The sequence below is a fragment of the Aquarana catesbeiana genome, linkage group LG03 (assembly GCF_042186555.1).
Source record: "Aquarana catesbeiana isolate 2022-GZ linkage group LG03, ASM4218655v1, whole genome shotgun sequence".
Taxonomy (NCBI): domain Eukaryota; kingdom Metazoa; phylum Chordata; class Amphibia; order Anura; family Ranidae; genus Aquarana; species Aquarana catesbeiana.
The window spans coordinates 514,775,593-514,799,864 of NC_133326.1; the positions used below are offsets into that span (position 1 = coordinate 514,775,593).

Below are 24,272 nucleotides of genomic sequence, written 5' to 3' on the forward strand. Positions count from 1 at the left end.
AAATACGGTGCAAAAAAAAAGTATTGCAATGACCGCCAATTTATTTTCTAGGGTGTTAGAAGAAAAACCATATATAATGTTTGGGGGTTCTAAGTAATTTTCTAGCAAAAAAAACCTGTTTTAAACATGTAAACACCTAAAATCCAAAACGAGGCTAGTCCTTAAAGCGGGGGTTCACCCACACCGCCAAAAAAAAAAAATATTAAAAGCCAGCAGTTACAAATACTGCAGCTGCTGACTTTTAATACATGGCCACTTACCTGTCCCAGGGTCCAGCGATGTTGGCAGGGGACGCCGAGAACCCGCTCGGTTCTTGGCAGCTGCCGCCGCCATCATAGGTGAGGGAATCAGGAAGTGAAGCGTTGCGGCTTCACTTTCCGGTTCCCTAGTCGCGCTGCGCGTCCCAAATGGTCCCCGCTCTCTCCTGGGAGCTGTGTGTTCCCAGGAGACAGCGCGGTGGGGACGGGAAGAGGCGTAGACTCCCATGGGAGTCTATGCCGGAAGTGGGTGCAAATACCTGTCTTAGACAGGTATCTGCACCCCCCTCCCCCCTGAAAGGTGCCAAATGTGACACCGGAGGGGGGGAGGGTTCCAAAAAGCGGAAGTTCCATTTTTGTGTGGAACTCCACTTTAAGTGGTTAACAAAAATGAAACAATTAAGAGATGCTCATTGTTGGACTTGATATAGACTGGACTTGAAATAGACTTGAATTGTGGATACCAATCAAATATCACAACATTACAGATATGGTTAGTAGTTACATGGCTGTAGTTTAGTTTTACATAAATAATAGGGAAGACCAGCAGCCCTATGCGGCGACTATACTTACATGTTGGCCATACCCTACATATGCACACACCTAACACTGTATGATAAACACAAACACAATTACAGCCACCTCTCATTTAATTTCTAGAGAGTCTGTAGTGCTTGAAACTCCCACTTCGAGCTCAGGAATCATTTTCCCCTTCTATACCAGTTGTTGGATTGCAAAATGGGTCGCTCAGTATTTCCTTTTAAGATTATTTTTCCATTACAAAGTAAATTAGTGCAAGCCTTTCTGACAGCAAAAAGATAGAGGGCTATTACCATTATAGGTACATCAACCAAAGTTTGATATCCAGAGCTATTTGGCTAAAAGACAAGTAGTACAGATAATCACTGTGTATTTGATTTGGGTTCTTGGTTCAATCTAAGGGCTATGGAAAAGATGTGAGGCTTAGATTAGAAATGTCATTTTGTGAATTCTGAGGCCCTTTTATGTCTAAATCTACAAGACATGAAATACTTAGACTTTCAGTTCCTTAGCGGGGGAATGCAGACCTGTACTGCTCAATGCATTATTGTGGCATGGCAAAGTAAAAGCTGAACTGTAGTGCCCCCCCCCCTTTTCCAGCCAGACATACTCCTCTCTCCTTTGTTCCCTCTACCACTTTGTTTAACCACTGGCCATGGAAAAGGTATGCCATTTGTAAGCTCAAAGTTGCTCTGTCTGAGCTTAGACAGGACTGTCTCCATGTGAGAGAACTCAACCAATCACCAAACACCAGCACTGTCATGTGAGAGAAAAAGAGAGCAAGTCTCTCCATACCCAGAAGTACCAGGCATTTTTTTTTTACTGTTAGTGTCAGAATGAAGCAGCAGGGGAATAAAGGAAACATTTTAAATGTTTTGTAGGTAGGGGGCATTAATACAAACATGTTCCTTTGCCCTGCGTATGCAAAGCACAGGTTTGCTTAGGGCCTCATGTATGCTGTGCGACTAGCTAGTTTAGGTGCGGGTGGAAGGTTCAGGCTTATTGTTAAAGAGGCAAACTAATGGCCCCTGCCCCCACCTATAACCGGCCTTCACAGCAAGGAGCACATGGAAGGGCAAACGCATAAAAGACAAAAACAGAACATTCCATAGCTCAACTCACAAACCAGTCTGCTGACCAACCAAATTAACCAGTCCAACAGTCTGCATTAAAAACAGGGGTTTAGTTAGCACGCATTTGCAAACGCATGCGTAAGCTGCAAGGCCTCTTCACAGCACCCTGTAAGGCCTCTTCACAGCACCCTGTGTATGCTTTTAGTCCACAACGCTAATTAATTTATGAGCGTCTCCACAGTGGGAGCATATGCACTTCGTGAATGGTCACACAGTCTTCCAAGACCTGTGCGTGTCCCAGAAGGATGTGGGGGGAAGGAGGAGGGGACTGAATATCCACACAGTTTGCCACAACGAAATGACCCAGAAGTTTGAAGCGGGTACTGTCAAAACCCGCTCCTCCCCCCAAAAGGTGCTAATGCCGCGTACAGACGATCGGAATTTCCATCAACCAAACTGTGGATGTATTTCCGCCGAATGTTGGCTGAAACTTGCATACACACAGTCACACAAATGTTGTCGGAAATTCCGAACGTCAAGATCGCGGTGACGTATAACGCGTATGATGGGACTAGAAAAAGGAAGTTCAATAGCCAGTGCGGCTCTTCTGCTTGATTCCGCGCATGCGTGGAATTCTGTAGGTCAGAATTGTGTACACACGATCGGAATTTACGACAACGGATTTCCAGCTCTCAAATTTTGTTGGTCGGAAATTCCAACAAAAAATGTCCGATGGAGCCTAGACACGGTCAAAATTTCCGACAACAAGCTCACATCGAACATTTGTTGTCGGGAATTCCGATCATGTGTACTCAGCATTAATGTGGCAGTGGAGGGGGGACGATGCAAACAAGCGGAACGTCCCTTCTTGGGTGAAGTTCCACTTTAAGTCCTGCTGCCAGCAGCCTGTCAACTCTAATAGAGACTGGAGGGTGCACCGGGTGGTACTTGCATTAGGTGCAGTATGCGCTCAGGGGCGAATGCTTGGAATGCAGTCTACTTGCGTTTCAGGCATTCATAATAGCGCTTGTCCATTTTTTGTGCATTCCAGTGCATTGGAAGCCCATTTAAATTAATGAATTTAATAAATAAAGCAACGCATATTAACTAAAGGCATAACAAGCATATAAACTGAAGGTGTAAAAGGCCCCTTGAAGTGATACTTACTCTTAAAGTGACCCTTAAAATTCTAGCTTAAATATATGCAGGGGTCTAATTCTGTGGACTTGTTACAAACATATATTTTTTAAAACATGAGTAAATCAGCAGAAAGGTATTTTCTGAGAAACCACAACTGTATTACAATGGTGCACCTCTGTTCCGTTGCCTTTTTATTTTCTGTATTCGAAAGGTTGTGCAGAATAGTTGTTTTTCTACGTCTTAATGTATATTTGGCAACCTAAGAAAGGGGTCATTTGCACACCAGTATAATTGTTTAAAGATAGGACAGAGACTAAAGAAACAACTGTATAAAGACAACCATTAAAATGCAGTCACAATGCTTTATTCCTAATAACTGATATTATTACTTCAGGGTTTTGGAATATGAATGCATATTGGAGGTGTAATCAGTAGGAAACAATTGTACCAGAGGAAGCCAGGGGATGCAGGCTTTTATAAAAGGTTGTTTCTTATGAAGGTGGAGGGCAGAAAATGTATCTGGAAATCAGATGGTTCACTGGATTTTTTGTGCTAGGAATCCAAATTTTACATATTTTTCATCACAATCTGCTGCATTTTTCTATCATGGAGCCACCAATAGAAATTTAGGATTAGTTATATTTCTGCGTAAACCTGATTTATATTAAATTTCCACCACCTCCTGCCCCCTAGGTGCAATTTCAGCAGACCACCTTGTGGGGGCATCTGCACAATCTGCTGTGGTGCATAGCAGGGGCAGCTCAGACAACACTGGCATATAGACTCTACAATTACAAAGGGTCGGAGATGGGATGAGTAATGTGGATTATGTTTATATGCAGTTGTGATAAAGTTATATTACAAGCGATAGTGTTGGTATGTTTGTATTGTTAAAAAACTACAGTGTCCATTTATAAAGCTCCCAACTGGCTCTACTGCAGATATACTGATATTTAAAAAAAGAAAAAAAAAAAAGAAATGGTGCTCTTTCCAAATGTGCATTGCACTCTGCTGGCTTCAAGAATCAGAAGTTTACTGAGTGCAATAATAAATTAATGGGTTGTTAGGAAAATAAAAATTGGAAGCCTGGTCGCATGACCTGTCAAAGTCACATGACTGGTTATCTTCCAGTATTGGGGCTCTTTTTGCAGCTTTAAGAAGAGAGAATTCCATGGGGCAACACAAGCTCCACGCAGTGGCCTGCATTTCATAAATGGGCCATATAATTCAGGCCATGCTCTACCTAGCCCTGTGTAGTATAACAGAGAGCAGATAATGAAATCCACCATCGGTAATAAGTGAACCTCTTAGAGAAGCAACTAGCAGCTACATAAAATGGGGTACATTAACAGAACTGAACACTGGCTTTAAAGAAACATAAATTCACTATAAAAATTGAATGTGTCAATTTTAAGTGGCTGACATTTTTTAAGTCTTTTTATTTTTTTTATTTTTTTACTACAGTGCCTCTTAAAAGCTCTAAAGAAAGACAACTGTTGCAACAGTAAGGTATGTAATATTGATATTCTGATTGTATATAATACATTATATATATATATATCTATATATATATCTATATATATATATAGATATATATAGATATATAGATATATCTATAGATATATATATATATAGATATAGATATAGATATATCTATATATATAGATATAGATATATCTATATATATATAGATATATATATATATATCCACACACACATACACACTGTATATTATTTTATTGCATATTATTTATGCTATGTTAATTTTATGTTTTAATGCTTAAGATGAGTCCTTAGAAATTGTTCTCTGTAGCACCATGCAAGCAGAATGAGAACTGCATATAATATTACAGTATTTGCCCTGCTAAAACTGTTGCCCCATACTTCAGTACATGCACTGCCAAAACCAGAACTCTGCAGGTAAAGGAAAAAATATTGCAGTTAAATGGTTTGGTTCATTTATTCTACATTTCATAACTTTTTTTGTGTGCAATCTATTTCCTTTTCCCTGCGTATTTTTCATTCTATTATAATGGTTCCTGCTGTGGGGGATATCACATGTAAGGACAGTCATTTGTAGGAGGGCTGTAGGGAGCACAAATGTGAAAGCATTGGTTTGTAAGGGGGTGTAATGCCAATGATTTCTAGTTGTCTCATTTAACATATCCTCAGTCTTTAACCATCTCCTGGAGCATGTCTCCAGTTTCTCATGTAGCTTTTCAACCGTCTCTATACACTGATTTACCGTGTTTGCTGTCTTTAACCATATCACCTTGCATGTCTGCAGTCTCTGACCTTTTCTTCTATTATGTCTGCAAACTCAGACCAGCTCATATCGCATGTTTACAGTCTCTGACCATTTCTTCTAGCATGCCTGCAATCTCTGACTGTCTCTTGTAGCATATTTGCACTTTCTGAAAATCTGTTTTATAATGTCTGCAGTCTCGGACTGTCTTGTGTAGCATGTTCAAAGTCTCTGATTATCTCTTCCAGCCTGTCTGAAGTCTGACGGTCTCTTATGGCATGTTAGCAACCTTCAACCACTCTTGTAGCCTATCTGCAGACTCTGACCATGTCATGTAGCTTTTCTTCTGTCTCTCTGGCCCTTTCATGATGCCAGAAGTGGCACCTGAGGTCTCCTATATCTTGAAAGTTTACCACCACTGGTCTGAATGGCCTTGTTCTGCTTTTGTTTTCATAATACAAAAAAAAGCTATGCTAGCTATACTATGACTTGAATGAATGAAAACTTTGACAAAACATATTATGATCACTTTCTCTTAAAACAGTTGAATACTAAACGTTTTGTTTAGTTGTAGAATCTCCAGATTTTGCATGGAGTAGGATTTGACTTCCACCTTTATATCATGAAGTGCTATTTGATCAGCACCTCAGACAGCTCCTTTTGCAGTAGTCAGCTCCATGTTTTCCACAGCCTGAAGCTGAAAGTAAGGAGTGTTACATACCATACATAACCTTTGTAAAAGGACTTTTACAATACAATACCTCAAAAGTAAAGTAAAGTGCCTTAAATCCAAGTCTTTACTGCTGTAATGCTTTTGGTGGGTTGAAAAAAATTGTAATGGTTAAAGTGGTCCTAAAGTCAAAATGTTTTTTACCTTAATGCATTCTCTGTATTAAGGTAAAAAAACAGCTCACTATCTGAACATCCGTCCCTAAACACTTACCTGTTGTCAGTCTGGGGGAAGGAAGTGTTAAATGTACTATCAGTAATCAGTTACAGCAAACTCTTTCCTTTTGGGATAAAGGTTTGCTTTTGTGTTTAATACTGCTTTAAAGTGGAGTTCTACACACAGTTTTCACTCCTCACCACGCAGTCCTAATGTGCTTCCTTAAAATGAATTGCCAATTTATTTTTATTTTTTTTCTGTTCACTTAATTTATGCCTATCTAATTTCACTTCCTCCTTTTACCTAACACCTTTCACTGATCCAGCTGTAGCTCCGCTTCTCTCAGTTCCTGGAATCACAGTCTTCATTGAGAGCAGCCAGAGCCATAGGCTCCTGCTGCTGGCAGTCAAATCCTGTGAGTAAGCAGTGAAGAGTGTGGCCAAGCTGCATTGTGTGTGGCTATGCATGCATACAGCCCAGCTCGGGAACGGGCCCACACAGGTTCCCCCATAGCACAAGGCCCGGAAGAAGGAGGAGCAGAGAGCGCTGGCGGGGGACCCCCAAAGAAAAGGTAAGGGACCGCTCTGTGCAATATCATGTTTTCTATTTTAATAAAAACAAAAACCTTAGATTTTAATATCACCTTATTTGGCCACTATTATCCTCTTGCAATTCACTCTACAGCAGAACTCAGAGTCAGAGAGGGAGAAACAGCCCATCAGTTCATGTAGTAACAAGTAACACATCCCGCTCCATTATCTATTTAACGCTTCTCCCTCCTCCTCAAAATCTTACAAACGAATTGTCATCCTGCACCTGCTGAATGCAGCCAAAAATCTCATTCCTAGATATTGGAAGAAGAGTAGATGTCCGACCCTTCAAGACTGACAGGCAGAAGTAGAAAAGATCATGGAGGCAGAAAGATGGGGGTCTATCTTAGTAGGCAAAAAGAACAAGCATTTCTATATATCTGGTCTGGTTGGATGCATTATTCCCTGGAAACTGACAAGTTACTTAGCCCTACTCGATAAGGGAGATTTATATATATGGCTGGGCATTTACTTTTCATTACCAACTAAGATGCTCCACTACCACTGACAGCCACGTCTATACCTGCTATCTTATCTATCATCACTTTATTGGATATTTAGGGCTGCAGGTCCACTAGGATCCCAGCAGTGGCACCTTCTTGTTTGGAATGCGTTAGAGAGAAATACTGTTGCACTATCTAGGTTTCCTAATATGAACCTGCTAGGTAATATTTATGTGTATATATATATATATATATATATATATATATATATATATACACACACACACACATTTGTCTTTATTTTTATATTGCTATTGATTTCTTATCTTGTATTGAGTGGCTGGGTCTTCCGTTCATGTTGCACATGGAAATTCCACTTGTTCCTGCACCCTTTATTGGTAGGGCCTGATATATGGGGGGGGGGGGTCTTACTCCCTACAGTATTTGGTGTTTGCAGGTTGATCCTGCATGTAAGTTACCTGTTTGGCTTTATACACCTCCTTTAGTTGCATCTGCCCTTGCATGCTTATACTCGTAAGAGGTGCTTGTTGGACATGCTGCTCACTTTAAATTGCTTTCTGTCTTTAGTTTGTCTCTCATGTGTTGCTTGTAATACTGACACTTTGTACATTCTGTCCTTTTCATACATATAGTATTTTTTCCCTTTCTTTTCTTGGTCCTTGGCTTATATAAAAAAAAAAAAAAAAAAACAAGAAGCACATTGGTAGGAGGAGAGAGCAGCATGACAGCTGAGTGACTACTGCTTCCTTTTCACTGTCCAATCACAGGCTGGGGAGGGGACAAGAGCTGTAAGAGCCCTTTCACACTGGGGCGGGGGGCGGCGTTGGCGGTAAAACGCCGCTATTATTAGCGGCGTTTTACCGTCGGTATGCGGCCGCTAGTGGGGCGGTTTTACCCCCCGCTAGCGGCCAAGAAAGGGTTAAATACTACCGCAAAGCTCCTCTGCAGAGGCGCTTTGCCAGCGGTATAGCCGCGCCGTCCCATTGATTTCAATGGGCAGGAGCGGTAAAGGAGCGGTATGCACACCGCTCCTTCACCGCTCCGAAGATGCTGCTGGCAGGACTTTTTTTACCGTCCTGCCAGCGCATCGCTCCAGTGTGAAAGCCCTCGGGGCTTTCACACTGAAATGCAAGCAGCGGCACTTTCGGGTCGGTTTGCAGGCGCTATTATTAGCGCAATAGCGCCTGCAAACCGCCCCAGTGTGAAAGGGCTCTAAGTGTCACTTAACTGCAGCAGGGAAAAATCAGATCTCCTGCTCTCCAGACAGGCTGTGATGTGAACACAGCTGTGATAATCTCAAGACTGCTTGTAATACAAATTCTTTGGCAGGTAAAAAAAAAATCTATTTATATATATATGTATATATATATATATATATATATATATATATATATATATATATATATTAAAACATAACGAAGGGACACGTTCTCCAATGCAAATATACTTTACTGAATCTTCAGGTCATCAAAATTATCAGATCATGTACATCAATAGCAGCTACTGTATACAGTTGCGAGCATCCCTGCTCTTCCTCAGGCTGTATGGCTTTGTGTGAACATTCTACAAACACCTCCCTCTTTTATTCAAAATCTCAACACAGGTGAATGTTACCCCACAGGTTTATCCCATGCTTCTAAATGGAAAGTACATGGAGAAAATTAACCTCTAAAAAATATCTTGATACTGGCAACCCTGGTTGTTTCAATCTTATGTTGCTGCAATGCTGTGCGATTCGATCTTTTATATTCTGAGTGGTTTCACATTAATTTTGATTAATGAAAATTTGTTGTATATATTACTCATGCATAATTATGACACTATGAGTTGAAATATTGAATTTATCTCTTTCTCATCTATGTGGCTTGTGTAGGCATTTGCTTGCCTAGATATATATTTTTATGACACAATGTTGCAGTTTAACAATGATTATCTCTTTTGTGTCAGAACCACCTTGGTGGTAATAGGTAGGAAACAAGTGTGAATTGATGTGGGGTTAATTTTCTCCATGTGCTTTCCATTTAGAAGCATGGGATAAACCTGTGGGGTAACATCCACCTGTGTTGAGATTTTGAATAAAAGAGGAAGGTGTTTATAGAAGGTTCACACAAAGCCATACAGGCTGAGGAAGAGCAGGGATGCTCGCAACTGTATACAGTAACTGCTATTGATGTACATGATCTGATAATTTTGATGACCTGAAGATTCAGTAAAGTATATTTGCATTGGAGAACGTGTCCCTTCTTTATGTTTTAATGGATATTGGTGGAAGATAGGGAGTCCACCCTGACATCGTTCCAGCTCAACAACCAGGATAAAGAAAAGGCAGTAACCCACCCAAAGTTTGAATTTGAATATATATATATATATATATATATATATATATATATATATATATATATATATATATATATACACACTGAGCAAAATTATAAATGCAACACTTTTGTGTTTGCCCCTATTTATCATGAGCTGAACTTAAAGATCTACAACTTTTTCTATGTATACAAAAGACCTATTTCTCTCAAATATTGTTCACAAATCTGTCTAAATCTGTGTTAGTGAGCACTTCTCCTTTGCCGAGATAACCCATCCACCTCACAGGTGTAGCATGTCCGGATGCTGATTAGACAGCATGATTATTGCACAGGTGTGCCTATATATATATATATATATATATATATATATATATATATATATATATATATATATATATATATACTGTATATATCCCATCAGTATATTTGTTACCCTGGAGCTCATCTTAAAAACAAACACATAGAACTGACTATACTGCATTTGTTATTTCTTTTTTTTAATTGAACCTACAATGCATTAAAAAATAATATGCCTAAATGAACATAAATGGAAAAACACCTATATTAGCTTTATTTCAATCAATGGCAATGTCTATTAGAACGTGATTTTTTGCTAGCATTCGTTTTGCTAAGCAGAAAGAGTGCAGCTTCTTCCACTGGTGCAATTGAGTCATTACACTTCACTGTGTGCTGAACAAATCTTGGCAATCTCGCAGACGACTGAGACACAATGTAAAAGTATTTATATAGTGCGTTAGCGTGGCACCAGGGTCCATTTGTCACTGTCTGCGGGAAGTGTGTCTATCCCCGGCTCTCTTAAAGGGCTTATAAAGCCAAGCCAAGAAGGTTGCGCACCTTTCAAAGATCAGTCTGCCATTTAGAGGAACGGGCCTTGTTTGTCTCTGCAGACAATTTATTTTTTACCGTGCACTGCGCTGTAGTATAAATACCGAGGTTGGCAGGGCACGCTGCAAACACAATCCTCATTCTCATTGGACAAGAGTGGAGAGCCGGAAGATCTATGTGTTCCGCGAGGCTAAGGGCAATAAAATAACACGGTGAATTAAGGGCTAAAACTTAACAATCTGAGTTTTGTGTCTCTGATTAGGATCTGCAATTAAACTCTGATTCATTGCCACCGTTCAGGCGTTTGGAGGAGTGTGAATCATGCCGTGAATGTGATCAGAGTTCCGATTGGTCTTTAGACATAAGGAGAATGATTTACTAAAATGTTCAGTTTAGCCTGTGTTCGCTTCAAATCTCTATTTAGGTTAAGTCATTTTTTTTTAATTCCTCTGAATATGAATATGCAAAGTGAACCACTATAAAAAAAAATGACACATTTAGTAAATTAGTCCCCACATCCTTTTTAATCTGTCCTTCAAAGTGGAACTATAGGCAAAATTAAAGATGAATTGCAGGTATAGATTTTATTGCATAGATTAGACTAATGTAAGTCTGCATATACCATGCCTGTGGGATTCCTGCGGGAGCTGGAAATCACCGTAGTAGTCACAGCTCCACAGTGATAGCCACTATCTACCGGGTCTTGCGCCAAGCGACTGCCCTGCTATCAACAGGAGGTTGCATTCTCGGCACAGACACTTGTGACGGGAGGGCCCGTGGAACTCAGAATCCCTTGGAAAGTAGGGGATGTCCTTGTTTCAGCTCCCCATATACCTCTTATGTCTAAGTCACCCTGTGCTATCCTGGCACAGGGTGAGTGAGAAAATATATCTTGGACTACTTAAAATGGGACAGTAATATTTGTCCACAATATCTCCCAGGATGTATGTAGAGACTATTATTGGTTTGTTTGATTCTGAACTCAACCTGTTAATTGAGTGAGCTGATCACATTAGCCTCCAGGACTGGCTAGGAGACGAACTGTTGATGACTAGGCTGAGGAGGGGGGGAGATTGTTGTTTGTATTGTTAATTGTAATTAGCTCCTGCTATTGTGTTTATACTACTGTGTGAAGCTCGGTGCCCACAAGTCTGTGTCCTACAGGTCATGTCTCTGAGTCATCTGGTCTGGGTAAATTTTTTAGTAAATTACCGTATTTATCGGCGTATAACACGCACAGGTGTATAACACGCACATTAATTTTAAGAGGGAAGTTTCAGGGAAAAAGAAAAAAATTTAAATAAGGAACTTTGAAGCAAAATAAGGGTCAGTGCCCATCTGCAGTCTCACCATTGCCACCAATGCAGCCCCATCAATGCCCATCTGCAGTCTCACAAGTGCCATCAATGCGACCTCATCAGTCCACATCAATGCAGAAGCCTCACCATTGCCATCAATGCAGCAGCCTCACCATTGCCATCAGTGCAGCCTGATCGATGCCCATTTGCAGCCTAGAGGGGACAGGGAGGGGGGCGGGACGAGCGCCAAAAGATTATATACAGTGAGAATCTCCTATGATAGACAGAACAGTGGTCCAATGGCAGCCCAGGAGACGGGACTTCCTATTACAGAGGCCGCCAAGTAAACAGGAGATTCTCACTGTATGTAATCTGACAGCGCTCATCCCGCCCCCCTCCCTGTCCCGTCCGAGGCATCTAAAATTGAAGTATTGGCGTATAACACGCACGTGCTATTTGCACCCAATTTTTAGGGTAAAAAAGTGAGTGTTATACGCCAATAAATACAGTAGCTCATGTTAATTAGGTTAGCTTTGAGTCAGCCTGCTGTATAAATTTGTGTGAGATCTCAAATAAAGAGTTAGTCCTGATGTACTCCAAGACTGGTGTCTAGTTCTTGGGGATTCCTATAGCCAGATCCATTGGACTCGTGTTCCAGAACTTAGGAAGCGGTATACTGACGGAAGCACTCAAGTGGAGTGTGGGACGTTTCGTGACATTGGTCAACACTATTCACAGAACACATTGAATTTTCCAGTAAATGCAAATCATGCTTCAATTGGGTAAGCTGCAGAGGTAGGGTGGGGATGTCACAATTTTCACCTCATGTAATCAGAGGACACTTTGCATTCATTGAGAAAAATTCATGGCGCTCTGTGAATCATGCCTGTTCAGAGCGAGGGACCCCCCTGTGGTTACTATGCAGCAGAGATGAAATCTGTTACTAGCATTGAGAAGGTTTTGATTCTCAGAGTTCCTCCTGTAACAAAGTTTTAATACCTGTTGATATTACCAGTAGATACAATATATTTTTACTTCCTTTAACGGGGTGACAGTGTTTTTCACTGCAGTGAAATTACCTTATAGGACTTGAGGTTTTAGTTGGACTTTAGGGCCCACCAGATGCAGTTAGGTACATTTTGACTGCATTGCCACTTAGACAGTCCAAAATCCAGGTTAACTTATGGGCTTAGTTCACACCATTACTGTGCAGTGTAGTGCAAGGAAAAAAAGTACAGCAAACTGCATTTTCCAGTTCTTCTCAAATCTGAAGATTCTCATAGATTGAAGGTGCCCATGGACATTAGATGAAAGTCTCCAAATCTAGGAAGATCCAGCATCTATGGAGCAGTGCTTGTTTTAAGTGGTATTGTATGCAGTGTAAGGTTCGGGGGTTGTTTACCCACTTAGGGACTGGAAGGATTTGCCCGGTCGTGGGACGTTGTACCCAAACAAAAGTTATGTCCTTTTTTTCCCATAAACAGAGCTTTCTATTGGTGGTATTTAATCACCTCTGCGGTTTTCATTTTTTGAGCTATAAACAAAAAAAGAGTGACAATTTTGAAAATAAAAACAATATTTTTTACTTTTTTGCTATAATAAATATCCCCCCCCAAAAAAAAAAAAAAAAGACACCTTTCTTCATCAGTGTAGGCCAATATGTATTCCTCTACATATTTTTGGTAAAAAAAATCGCAATAAGCGTACACTGATTGGTTTGCGCAAAAGTTATAGCGTCTACAAAATAGGGGATAGATTTATGGCATTTTTGTTATTTATTTATTTTTTACTAGTAATGGCTGCGATCTGCGATTTTTAGTGGGACTGTGACATCGGACACTTTTGACACTTTTTTGGGACCATTGACATTTATACAGCGATCAGAGCTATATAATAGCCACTGATTACTGTATAAATGTCATTGGCAGGGAATGGGGTTAACACTAGGGGGCGATCAAGGGGTTAAGTGTTCCCTAGGGAGGTGTTTCTAACTGTGGGGGGAGTGTACTGACTGGAGGAGGAGAGAGATTGCTGTTCCTAAGCACTAGGAACAGCAGATCTCTCTCTACTCCCTTGTCAGAATGGGGATCTGTCTGTTTACATTGACAGATCCTCGTTCTGGCTCTCTGAGGAGTGATTGCGGGTCGCCAGCGGACATCTATCGTTCTTAAAGTGGCCGGCGTACACCTACGGCGTTTCGCGCAGCCATGCCAATCTGCCACAGTATAATGATGGCGGCTGGTCGGCAAGTGGTTAACTCAAGTGTTGAGCCCGCTAGCAAGAACAGTCCACACAAATTTGTTCCATTTCAGGGCTTGTTGTCCCACTTTTATTAAAGAACATTCAAGGATAGAGAAAAACAAAATGACAGGGTTTCCCTTGCAGGGGTTATCAATCTTCACACAAAGATTAAATATCCACACCAAACAATGGTAGACAGCCTCCTGGCTTATACTGTGCGTACAGCTATGCTGGTCAGGCCTTCCACTTCAGGTCTTTGTCTGTTTCCCACAGACCATTACCTTGTCAGTCCATATAGACAACAGCTCCTCGCTGCTCTGACTCTCAGGCTTGGGTCTCTGGCTTCTCCCGGTGCACACATGCACTGTCTGGCTTCTCCCTTGCAAGCCTGGACTCCTCAGGAGGGTGGAGCTCAGAACCATGGTCAGGTGTCTGATCGCAAAATCAGGACCCAGGACTGGGGATTTTATCCCACCCAAAATCCTCGGGCTCCAGATCCCAGAATGGATTTTCCTAAATAATGAGGAAACTGAAAACTCAGTTTCGGAGGAGTGATTCCTCCCCCTTCTCTTCCCCCATCTGCCTGCTTTGTTTAGACTGAACGATTCAGACTTTCAATTAGAGAGAGGGTGACTGAAAGCATACTGCTATGACTTTATTGGTGTGCTGCTGTTGCCTTTATCATCACAGGCTGGCAGCAGGGAGGTTTTGTCTAATTGCAGTTATTTGATCTCTAACCTGGCAGTTCTGTTAGGTAGAGGTGTGTAAATCTCAGGACTGGGCTGAACGACACATTGGTAGGCCTAACAGCTCCAATGTATGTATTTCAGATGCGCATTTAGCTGTTTTTCCTGGAGTTCAGCATTAAATATAATTCCCCCGTAAAAACAGCGAATGTCCCAAGGCAGTTTAATAGCCTATTCCAGGAATAGCATTGTTTCGCTGATCTTTAATTGGTTTTACTTTATATTTTCCTCAAAATATTTACTGCTAGATTAAGCCCACTGCGGGTTTCTGCAGGATCAGGGAAGCTAAGGAAAATTCTGCTTTGCTTTTGACCCTTGAGGGCAAGGGAACAATTTCAAAAGAGATTTTTTTTTCCTGCAGGTTATGATGCTGCTGCCCCAAGAGATTTTGCAGCTACCACTGACATTTCAGTTTCTGCATACGTGCGTTTTTTTGGCCTCTTAATTCCTATGGGGGAAATTATTATTAACCTCATGGCAGAGGGGCCTGTGGGAGGGTTTTATTAATGAAGGGTCAGAGTGAATCGGTAGAGAAACCAATAGTAACCAGTCAGTAAGTTTCCATCTATCTAGCACATATTAGAAAATAGCGGTAAATTACTGTTAAGTGGCTGCTAATTGTAATTTACTTGCCTTGTCTACATGTGTAATCCTTTAACATACATGCTTTCTTGTATTTAAAGCCCGTTGTATTAGAAATCCCATTAATTTTGAATGGGCTGTCTACATGGCTCAATGCACAAAGAATAGGTTCTGAAACCGTTTTGTTTTTTAGTGCAGTGGATTGCAGTGCGTAGAGGATTTGCTCTGTCATTTTCCTTTACTTTCTATCCCAGAGACACCACAGAAAGTAAGAAAAAGTCTCTCCAAATAAGGCTGGGCGGTGATGTCTTGCTCTACACCGCAACCAATCAGAGAATGCTTTGCATTCATTCAAAAAATCCAAAGCATTCCCTGAATGGTGTATGTGGCAAGAGGCGGACCTTCTGTATTCACAATGCAACAGGCTAGTCACTCAGCACAGGGCCCAGAAGCAAGTGGAGATCACTGGAGTAGTGGTGTCTACTTCAGTAATTTTCAGCTTCCAGGGGCATTAGACAGGTATTGTATAAATGAACATAGTTAGTCTAAGCCGGCCCAATGTAACTTTGTAAAAATATGCCATGCCTAGAATTCATCTTTTTTTTTCTTTTTTTTTATTGATTATAAAAAGGTAAGTAATTTAAAACAGAGCCTCTGGGCATTCCCCAGCTCAGATAGAACAAAACTATACAAAAACATTCCTAACTAAGCATCACTCAGTGCTAGATGGAAGAGTAAGCAGTAAAGAATCATAATAAAAAGAGAACTTCTACAAAGTCTCCAGTAACCACGTTCCAATATATTTCCATACAAGAAGGGTAATGACTGTTAATGACTAGTGTCTTCTCATTTAACCACTACTCCAAGCCATAGGAAAGAAGGAGTTATAGGGAAATTTTACATTTTTTATGTGGTTGTGGAGGGGAAGTCAAACCATAGGTCCCACACCTTGTTAAAGTGGTAGTAAGGGTGTTTCTTGTGTTTGTACATGTACAGTTTAGTCTGCCCACCCTTTTTTTTTTTTTAGCATCTGAATGGGTCAGAGCTGTATAATACTAGGATAAATCTTACCAAGCCAGGGCCATGACAGATTATGACTCAGAGGAAGAGTCTGCAGCAAAGGTCTCAGCTGCTGCAGCCTCCTGCTGTTCAAGACACTCCATTTGGTAAGCATGATTTTTCCTAGTTGCCCTAATGGCAGAGACATATTCTCCCCTTCTCGTGGCCTTTAAGACTTCCCAAATCATGGAATATGAAGTAGAGGTTTCATTAGTGTCCCAGTATTGTGAGATCTTGGGGGAGACAATCTCGGCCACCTTATTGACGAGGGCTCAGCGTGATGCTAGCCTCCAGCAACCAGGGTGTTTGTGCTGAGAAGGTAAGTAACTGTCTGGACACTGGGCAATACTGGAGACCCAACCTATGGGTGGCTAAGAGGTGGGAATATGCCCTTTCTTCTGGGTGTTTCCATCTCCGGAGTTCAGTAGGACCCAGACCAGCTGCCCATGCTTGAAACTCAGGATGGGGGAGCCAGAGTTGGGTGGACGTATCCAACACCCCATCCAAGATCGTTTTTGAAATGCCCTCTTTTCACCAGTCTATTCACCCGGAAAGGGGCTAGCTTCTCACATATAGTATACAGAATTTTTTTGATCACACATAGAGGGCGGGGGGGAACCTATACTTTGACAAAAGCCCAAAGGTGGCACGTATGTCCAAAAGTAAAATAGTGTATCTACCGCCAGGATCTGTAATAACCTTTTCAACAGTACCGGGTATGGATTTATTGAAGAGAATGGCAACCCCTATGGCGTACGTGGAATGCGTGGCATAAAACGCCTGGTGCACCCAAGACCACCTTAACGCCAGTATTTTGATACCCATCAGTTGTGTTTCCTGCAGAAACAGTATGTGCGGTTTGTGGGAATTTAGATATTTGAATAACAAGGATCGTTTGGACTTGTCTATGAGACCACGGATGTTCCATGAGACAAGTTTCAAATCCATACTACAGAGGAGGCATTTTACATGGATCAGTAAGGAGTAAGAGTTTTAAAGGTCTTACAGGTCTGGGAGCAGGCCAGAGGGGATGCCATTGAACCACCAGGCACAAATATATGGGAGAGACAGACAGATCCAATCAGAGAAAGGTAATAGCAGCTGAGTAGATAAATACTTAACACAACAATTAAATGCCCTAGGAGTGAGAACCGCCTGCAGCAGAACAATGTCCATGTGCTGGGCTTACTGTAGGGGGCAGAGGGGGAGAGTCCAGCGACTCTCTTCAAACTCCAATATAATTTGGCTAAGGCAATTTAATACCCAAAGCGAAAAAAAAACTTAAAATCTGCTTAACATTCGTAGAAATTCTGGGGCAGATCCAGTACGAGATTCTCTGCTGGATAGTCCATGATAATCCACTGACTGCAGATCAAAGGGGGTGCAGTCGGGTTAAACAGTGGAACAACAGAGCTTTCATTAGTGGGGGAACTCCTCCGTTGCAGGTAGGAATTGTGCCATTCACATGCATGAGGACAGAGGGCCAAAGGCACACTACTCTGCTCAGTAGCAGCAGTACCATAACAGGTTAAACATGTTCTCTGAAGGCCTCAACAGATATAGAATCATTAGAGTGGGAGAAACACAGTAGAAAATGGGTGAATGTACGGTGAGGATGGAAAGTAACGAAACGGTAAAAGAAGCAGGATGAGAATAATCACATCCCCGTAATGGGAGAATAAAACAATAACCAGGACAAGCTCATTGAAGGGTCAGTAGCCTGGAATCAACTTACTCAGGGGTGTTGAAGAATTGCTCGGAGCCTCCATGGGTGATACGGAGACAACTGGGGTAAAGCATGCCAAACTGCACACCCGTCTCCTGCAACTTCTACCGAATCTCAGTGAAGGACTTATGTTTCTTCTGTAGCTCCACGGAAAAATCAGCAAATAGGTAAATGGTGGTGTTCTCATAGAGCAGGGTGCTTTCGGGCCTGAGAAAAGAAAAAGTGGCCATAGTGTAAATCCAATAAACCAGTTTATTAAAATAGAGGTAGAAAACTTACCAGCTCTGACGTCATCGCATCTTGTCTTGAACGGGCGCTCGCCAGCCAGCCGGCGAATCGCTTTTTTTACACTGGTATCTTGTAAGTTTTCTACCTCTATTTTAAAAAATTGTTTTATTGGATTTACACTATGGCCACGTTTTCTTTACCCTTATGTCTGTGATTTGGGTTGCGGTACCGTCCATCCACATGCCCGCAGCCACGCTGCATAGAGGGATGCCTCATTGCTGGCTGGACATCCGGATCTGAGTTCACTTTTGTGCCCGGTTTGCTTGCTATCCGCCGTGCTGTACAGAGGGATGCTTCACTGCTAACTGCATACCCGGATTTTGGTCTATATACGTGCCTGGTGTGCTTACAATCTGGTAAGCGTGCATTTTAGGTGGTGGAGGATCACTGTGTGGGGTGTTTCTATTTCCTACCTTTCCACATTGGCCCTTATGAAGAGCTATTAGGGGATTCTTCCCATCTCCCTAGAAGATTTTCTGGATTTTTGACTTATGGACTTTGCTATATAACATTATTTTGCATACTTATGTTTTGATGTATTTTGATGTTTTTGCATGTTTTTATTTTGCATCAATTGATTTTTATGCATTCATTCATGGTATAGCGCAGTTTTTTCTTTGTTTTCCTATATTGTTGTGTAAGTTGCACAGTTGAACTGCTGCTTTTTAGGGGGTTTCTTTGATAGCGCGGTGTTTTCCTGTTTTTTTCGACCTTTAATCTTGTCTACATTGTTACAAATTAAATTACACTCCTCCACCAGATGATCAATCCTGGCCAGGGGGGAAGTCTTGCTGTGCTCAATGGCTTGCAGGATTACCTCTGGCTGTTCAGAGGTCCTGCGGCCTCCATCTCTGCCAGCAGTGCTTGTAGTTTTGCCCAGCCAAGATGGCATCAGAGGACGTGGAGGTGGGAGCTGACAGGCTCTTAGCGGGCTGCAGAGCTGCGGAGTGGCTTTTTGAAGGCATCCATAGGAACATGCAAGGGCATGGCCAACTCACGGCCAAGTCTGCAGAAGGGAAAGTTTGGCTGGAAACAATAGGGAATAGCCAGGATTAGGTCAGAATGAGAGGAGCTCCCTGAGCAGACGTCCACCTCGGTCTACATTCAAGCCACACCCCATCCTGGAATTCATTTTTAACTCCAATATCTACCAACAACATGAATATTAGGCTTTGATTGATTGGCCCTTTAATATTATTTTGGGAAATAGGGTTACAGCAGAACTTAACTTTCAATTCATTCCAAGTGCAAGACAAAAGTTATGTACAGGAGAACACTTTGTTTTCTACAAAAAGCAGCCACAGCTGAGCAGAAAAGCCTTTACCCTGCAATAATGCTACAGAGGTCTCTCTACAGAAGTCTGGTATGACTCCTGATGAGTCAAACCTGGAGTTCACCAGTCAGAAAACCTCATTGTCCCTCCTGATCGGTGAGCCCTAGTTCTGACTTAGCAAAAGGTGTGTCGGACCTCTGCAGAGAGACCATTGCTTTCACAGGGAAAGGTTTTTTCTTTTTGTTTTTGTGAAGCATGCTGGCTGTGGACAGGCTTTTTTCCTCATGCTGTGCCTACTTTAGTAGAAAAAAAGATTTGTAAATCTGCATATGCATTTAACCACGCTGTGAATCCCAGATGCAAAAATGTACTGATTCCGGCAGCTGGGGTTGACAGCTGTGCGTGGATGTCTTTGGGGCTCAACAGCCACAGGTATCCGCATACAGCTGTCGGTCCCAGCCATAGTAATCAGTAGATGCTTGCCACTGGGATTCGCAGCATGGCTAAACATCCATGTGAACACAGCCTTAGACTTTGCACCTTTTGCTTTGATAAACTTGCAATGCAATATATGAACTTAATCTGAAAGCTCAATTGGGCTTTAAGTGTTTGAAACAAGTTACCTGTTAGGATAGGTTTAAAGTGAAGGACAAAGCTGCACACAATTAAAAACTGACATTTGTTTTCAGTATTAAAGCTCCACACTGAGAATGACAGTGCTGGGCTCTCAATGCCGACATTTGATGTAAGAACAAAAACCTATATAACGCCTCTTTTTTTCTCCACTAATACAATATCTGAAAAATCCTGTTACTCTGTTTCTGAAATTTAGAATAATAACAATTATTGAAGCATTATTATAAAAAAAATATTCAGTCCTTGACATATGTCCCAGAGCTCCTCAGACCACGCTGAGATGGCTGAAACTTCTGTTGTGGGGTAGGAAGAGAAAATGTCTGTGGAAGGGAAGTTAATAAAGTCAGGGCTATTTTAGTGACTACATTAATCATATATGAGCATTACTATGTTATTAGGATATGGAAACGAATCTCTCTGGTGCTCTTACCTCTATTGTAGAACCATTTCTGGTCCTCTGATTTTTCTAAGTAGATTACTATTAAAAATGAAATTCTCATAACTAGACATTCGGAATTGGTTTTGTGCCGCCAAAGGAAAATTTTAATCTGGGTAAGAGGAGGTTGTCATAAGGATAGTCATAAAGAGTTGTAAATGATAAATCTTCCACCTTTGGCATGTTATTTACAGAGTCTTAAAATGAAATGTTTGGGGATTTTTCTTATTTTTTTTTTCCAGGCAAAATGGAAACTGAAATTTAATTTTACAGTTTATTCTGTAAAAGGGTCAACTCATCAAAAAGTGATTTTTTAGCTATAGATGGAGCCTGATTGGCTGCGGCAGCATTTAGGCTCTTGGATAGACCTCCGCTCTTGGTCAATAGACTTTCTGGGACGAGGACGCGCAGGAGGCGAGGCACATCCAAGATCTCAGAAAAGTAGTGAAAAATAAGTATACAAATTAAAAGGGTGCTGCCAACAGCTTAACCATTTAGAAGAAATGTTGCCAGCACATCGTAGATCTTTGTTATAAAGCCCAAATTTCTATAGGAGAGATCACATCACAGTGCAAATAGTAAAATGTTTTGGGGTCTCACAGGTGATGTCTCTCCAGCACTGTCCTAAGCAGACTCACCGCTCTGTGATCCAGCGCTAGTCCTCCTCCAGACTGAATGACACTCAGTGTCAGTCAACCCACCTCCTGTGAGATATTTAAATAACAAGGTTCGTTTGGACTTGTTGAGACCACGCATGTTCCATGAGACAAGTTTCAAATCCATACTGCAGAGGAGGCATATTACATGGATCAGTAAGGAGTAAGAGTTTGAAAGGTCTTACAGGCCTGGGAGCACGCCAGAGGGGATGCCATTTTACCATCAGGCACAAATATATTGAAGACACAGACAGAATCCAATCAGAGAAAGGTAATAGCAGCTGAGTAGATAAATACCTAAAATAACAAATAAACGCCCTATCGCCTAGCCCAAATTCCAAGATAACTTGGCTAAGGCAATTTAATACCCAAAGCGAACAAGGCCTCCACAGATATAGAATTGAGTGGGAGAAACACGGTAGAAAATGGGTGACTGTATGGTGGGGATGGAAACTAACGAAAAGGTAAAAGAAGCAGGATGAGAATAGTCACATCCCTGTAATGGGAGAATAAAACAATAACCAGGACAAGCTCATTCAAGATCTTTGTTATAAAGCCCAATAGAGCGTTGAGCATCTTCTTTTACATGCTGGCTTTATTCTAGCCTGCACTCCATAGTGACAGTGTCACTTTAAAAAAAACAATTTTGCCTGTCATTGAGCTTTACTTCTGGATAAGCTCCAACCTAATGTTTTGTTGAAACTTACACAATGATTTTGTGAGAGGGAGAGGCCAGTGGGCAAACAGAACACAGCTAAAGACAAAGTTCACTATAAAACAACCTAAGTCACTGACCTGGAAGTAAAGTCAGATTGAAAGCAGAACTTCATCAGTTGCTCAAAAACTACTTAAAGAGTAACCCTAAAAACATTTCTCTCTAGGCGATCTATGTACATTGCAGGGGTTTTAACAAGCTTTGTTACAGATTCCTATCTTTTGCTGTTCTGAAGAGATAGGTGTTTGTTTTTCTGTGTCCATGTGGAAAGTTATAATTATCAAGCAGCTGCTGCACTTGCAGGGTTCTAATGAAAAAATGTCGGGTCTGGATCCCTTTAGATGTGATTTCCCTTTGGGAGTATCTAACCATAAAATGTAATTTTTGTTGCAGGGGATGTCTAAAATCTGACTTGTATCTTAGTACAGACTTCTGGGAAAATCAGTAAGCCAATCACACAAGCACGAAATGACATATCTGGGGGGCGTTCCTAACATCATCTGTGTACAGAACACCTCCAGGTAGCCATATTGCATTGCATTTTACAGAAGATTACAGCGCTGCAGATTGAAAATGAAAGTCATTTTTAATACCATTGAATTACAGTATAACTTGTGTAGTAATTGTATATGCTATAATATATATTTTTTTATTTGCTTTTTTCCCAAGAAAGTGGAGTTACTCTTTGAAAATAACAGTTCCCCTTTAAATGAATCTGTGTCTTCCTCCCATCGTCCCCTGTCAGACGCTCAGAAGTGTATTTAATTTGACTCCAGTTTCAGCAGTGTGAAATACAGAATAACGGTACCTGCTTCAATTCACTTGCTAACATTGGTCACTCAGTGGTGTAATTCAAAATCTGAAAATCAGTGACTGATCTATTAAGCAGAAAATAGCGTACAGCTTCTTCGTATCATTATGAAGGGAAAAGGACCTTAATGAATAAGGCATGTCTGAACAGTTCTGCCTAATGTAAAGCAGCGCATTTAATTTGATGCGCTCCCTTCAGAGTTACGCATCACAAGTGTTCACTCTGACGTCATTGGAATATTAATGAGGAGCCAAGCGATAATGCCGGATAACTGTCTCTCTGCAGCAGAAAATTCCTTATTGATGTGCAGAAAGGACAGGAGGCCTGGCTGAGAAAAACTAATTGCTATCAGAAAACAGTGATATTTCTGAACTTTCCATCAAGAAGTCTTGCGCTTTGAGAGGATAATCAAGCTTAATTATGATAGGTTGCTCTGCAGCCAGAAAAGTAGGAAATTGATTGTGAGCGGTTTAAAGAGAGGAACGGCAGAAATCCTGGCTTATCTTGGATTTAAAGTCTATATATTGAGACACTTGATCTATATTGTTAAAGGTCATCGTTAAAGGTATCTCTTTATTGGCATTTTTTTCTGTATGGAATACTGTAAACTTAACTATATTAGAAATATGAAGGCAAATCCACCCAGTTTCTGGAGGATACTGACAAGTTAAAAGAAACCTGTACTGAGAAAATGTGCAAGATGTTGTGCCTTTTCTGAAGATGCTGACATCAGGGGTGTTATGCTAATCCAGTGTCTTCAAAAATCAGGATATTGACATAAAAACATGGATCTGCTGAAATAAGAAAATATAGTTTAAGCCCAATTGAAGCCTTTGTATTTATTACTGTGAGACCCTTTTCACGCCAGGGGGCTTTGCAGGCGCTACAACGCTAAAAAGAGCGCCTACAAAGCACCCTGAAAGAGCCGCTGCTGTCTCTCCAATTTGAAAGACCCGAGGGCTTTCACATTGGAGCGGTGCGCTGGCAGGACGCTAAAAAAAGTCCTGCTAGCATCATCTTTGGAACCGTGAAGGAGCGGTGTATACCTTTCTCGGCCGCTAGCAGGGGTAAAAGCGCCCTGCTAGTGGCCGAATAGCGCAGTGAAATTGACGGTAAAGCGGCGCTAAAGATAGCAGCACAAGTGTGAAAAGGGGCCTGAGGGTCCTAACCAGTCTGAAAAAGCAGTAATAAATATGCTGCTCTTTTAATTTTTTTTCGTTAAAATGCCCTGACAGCAAGTTGGAGAATTAGCAGGCTGTGCTTTCACAGAAAGCAGAGGCCTAGATCTCCAACATGGGGGAAGCATGTTTCCAACACAAAGCAGGGCAAGACAATCCACTACCTTGCACTATGCGGTGGCCATAAGAACTTTATGAAATGTCCCTGGGTGACAATGCCATCATGTAAGATTAGTAATGGGGCTCTTAGTTTTGCTGCCTTTCTCAA

At 41.3% G+C, this 24,272-nt stretch overlaps 1 protein-coding gene across 1 annotated transcript in view; it reads left to right on the plus strand.

Annotated features, from left to right (window-relative positions):
* The first annotated feature begins 4,473 nt into the window (after positions 1–4,473).
* Positions 4,474–24,272, plus strand: part of SGCD (sarcoglycan delta) — a 628,273-nt gene continuing 608,474 nt past the window's right edge. Inside the window, exon 1 of the mRNA XM_073621164.1 lies at positions 4,474–4,519. The gene's annotated coding sequence lies outside the window, so the exon portion shown is untranslated. The remainder of the gene's footprint in view (positions 4,520–24,272) is intronic.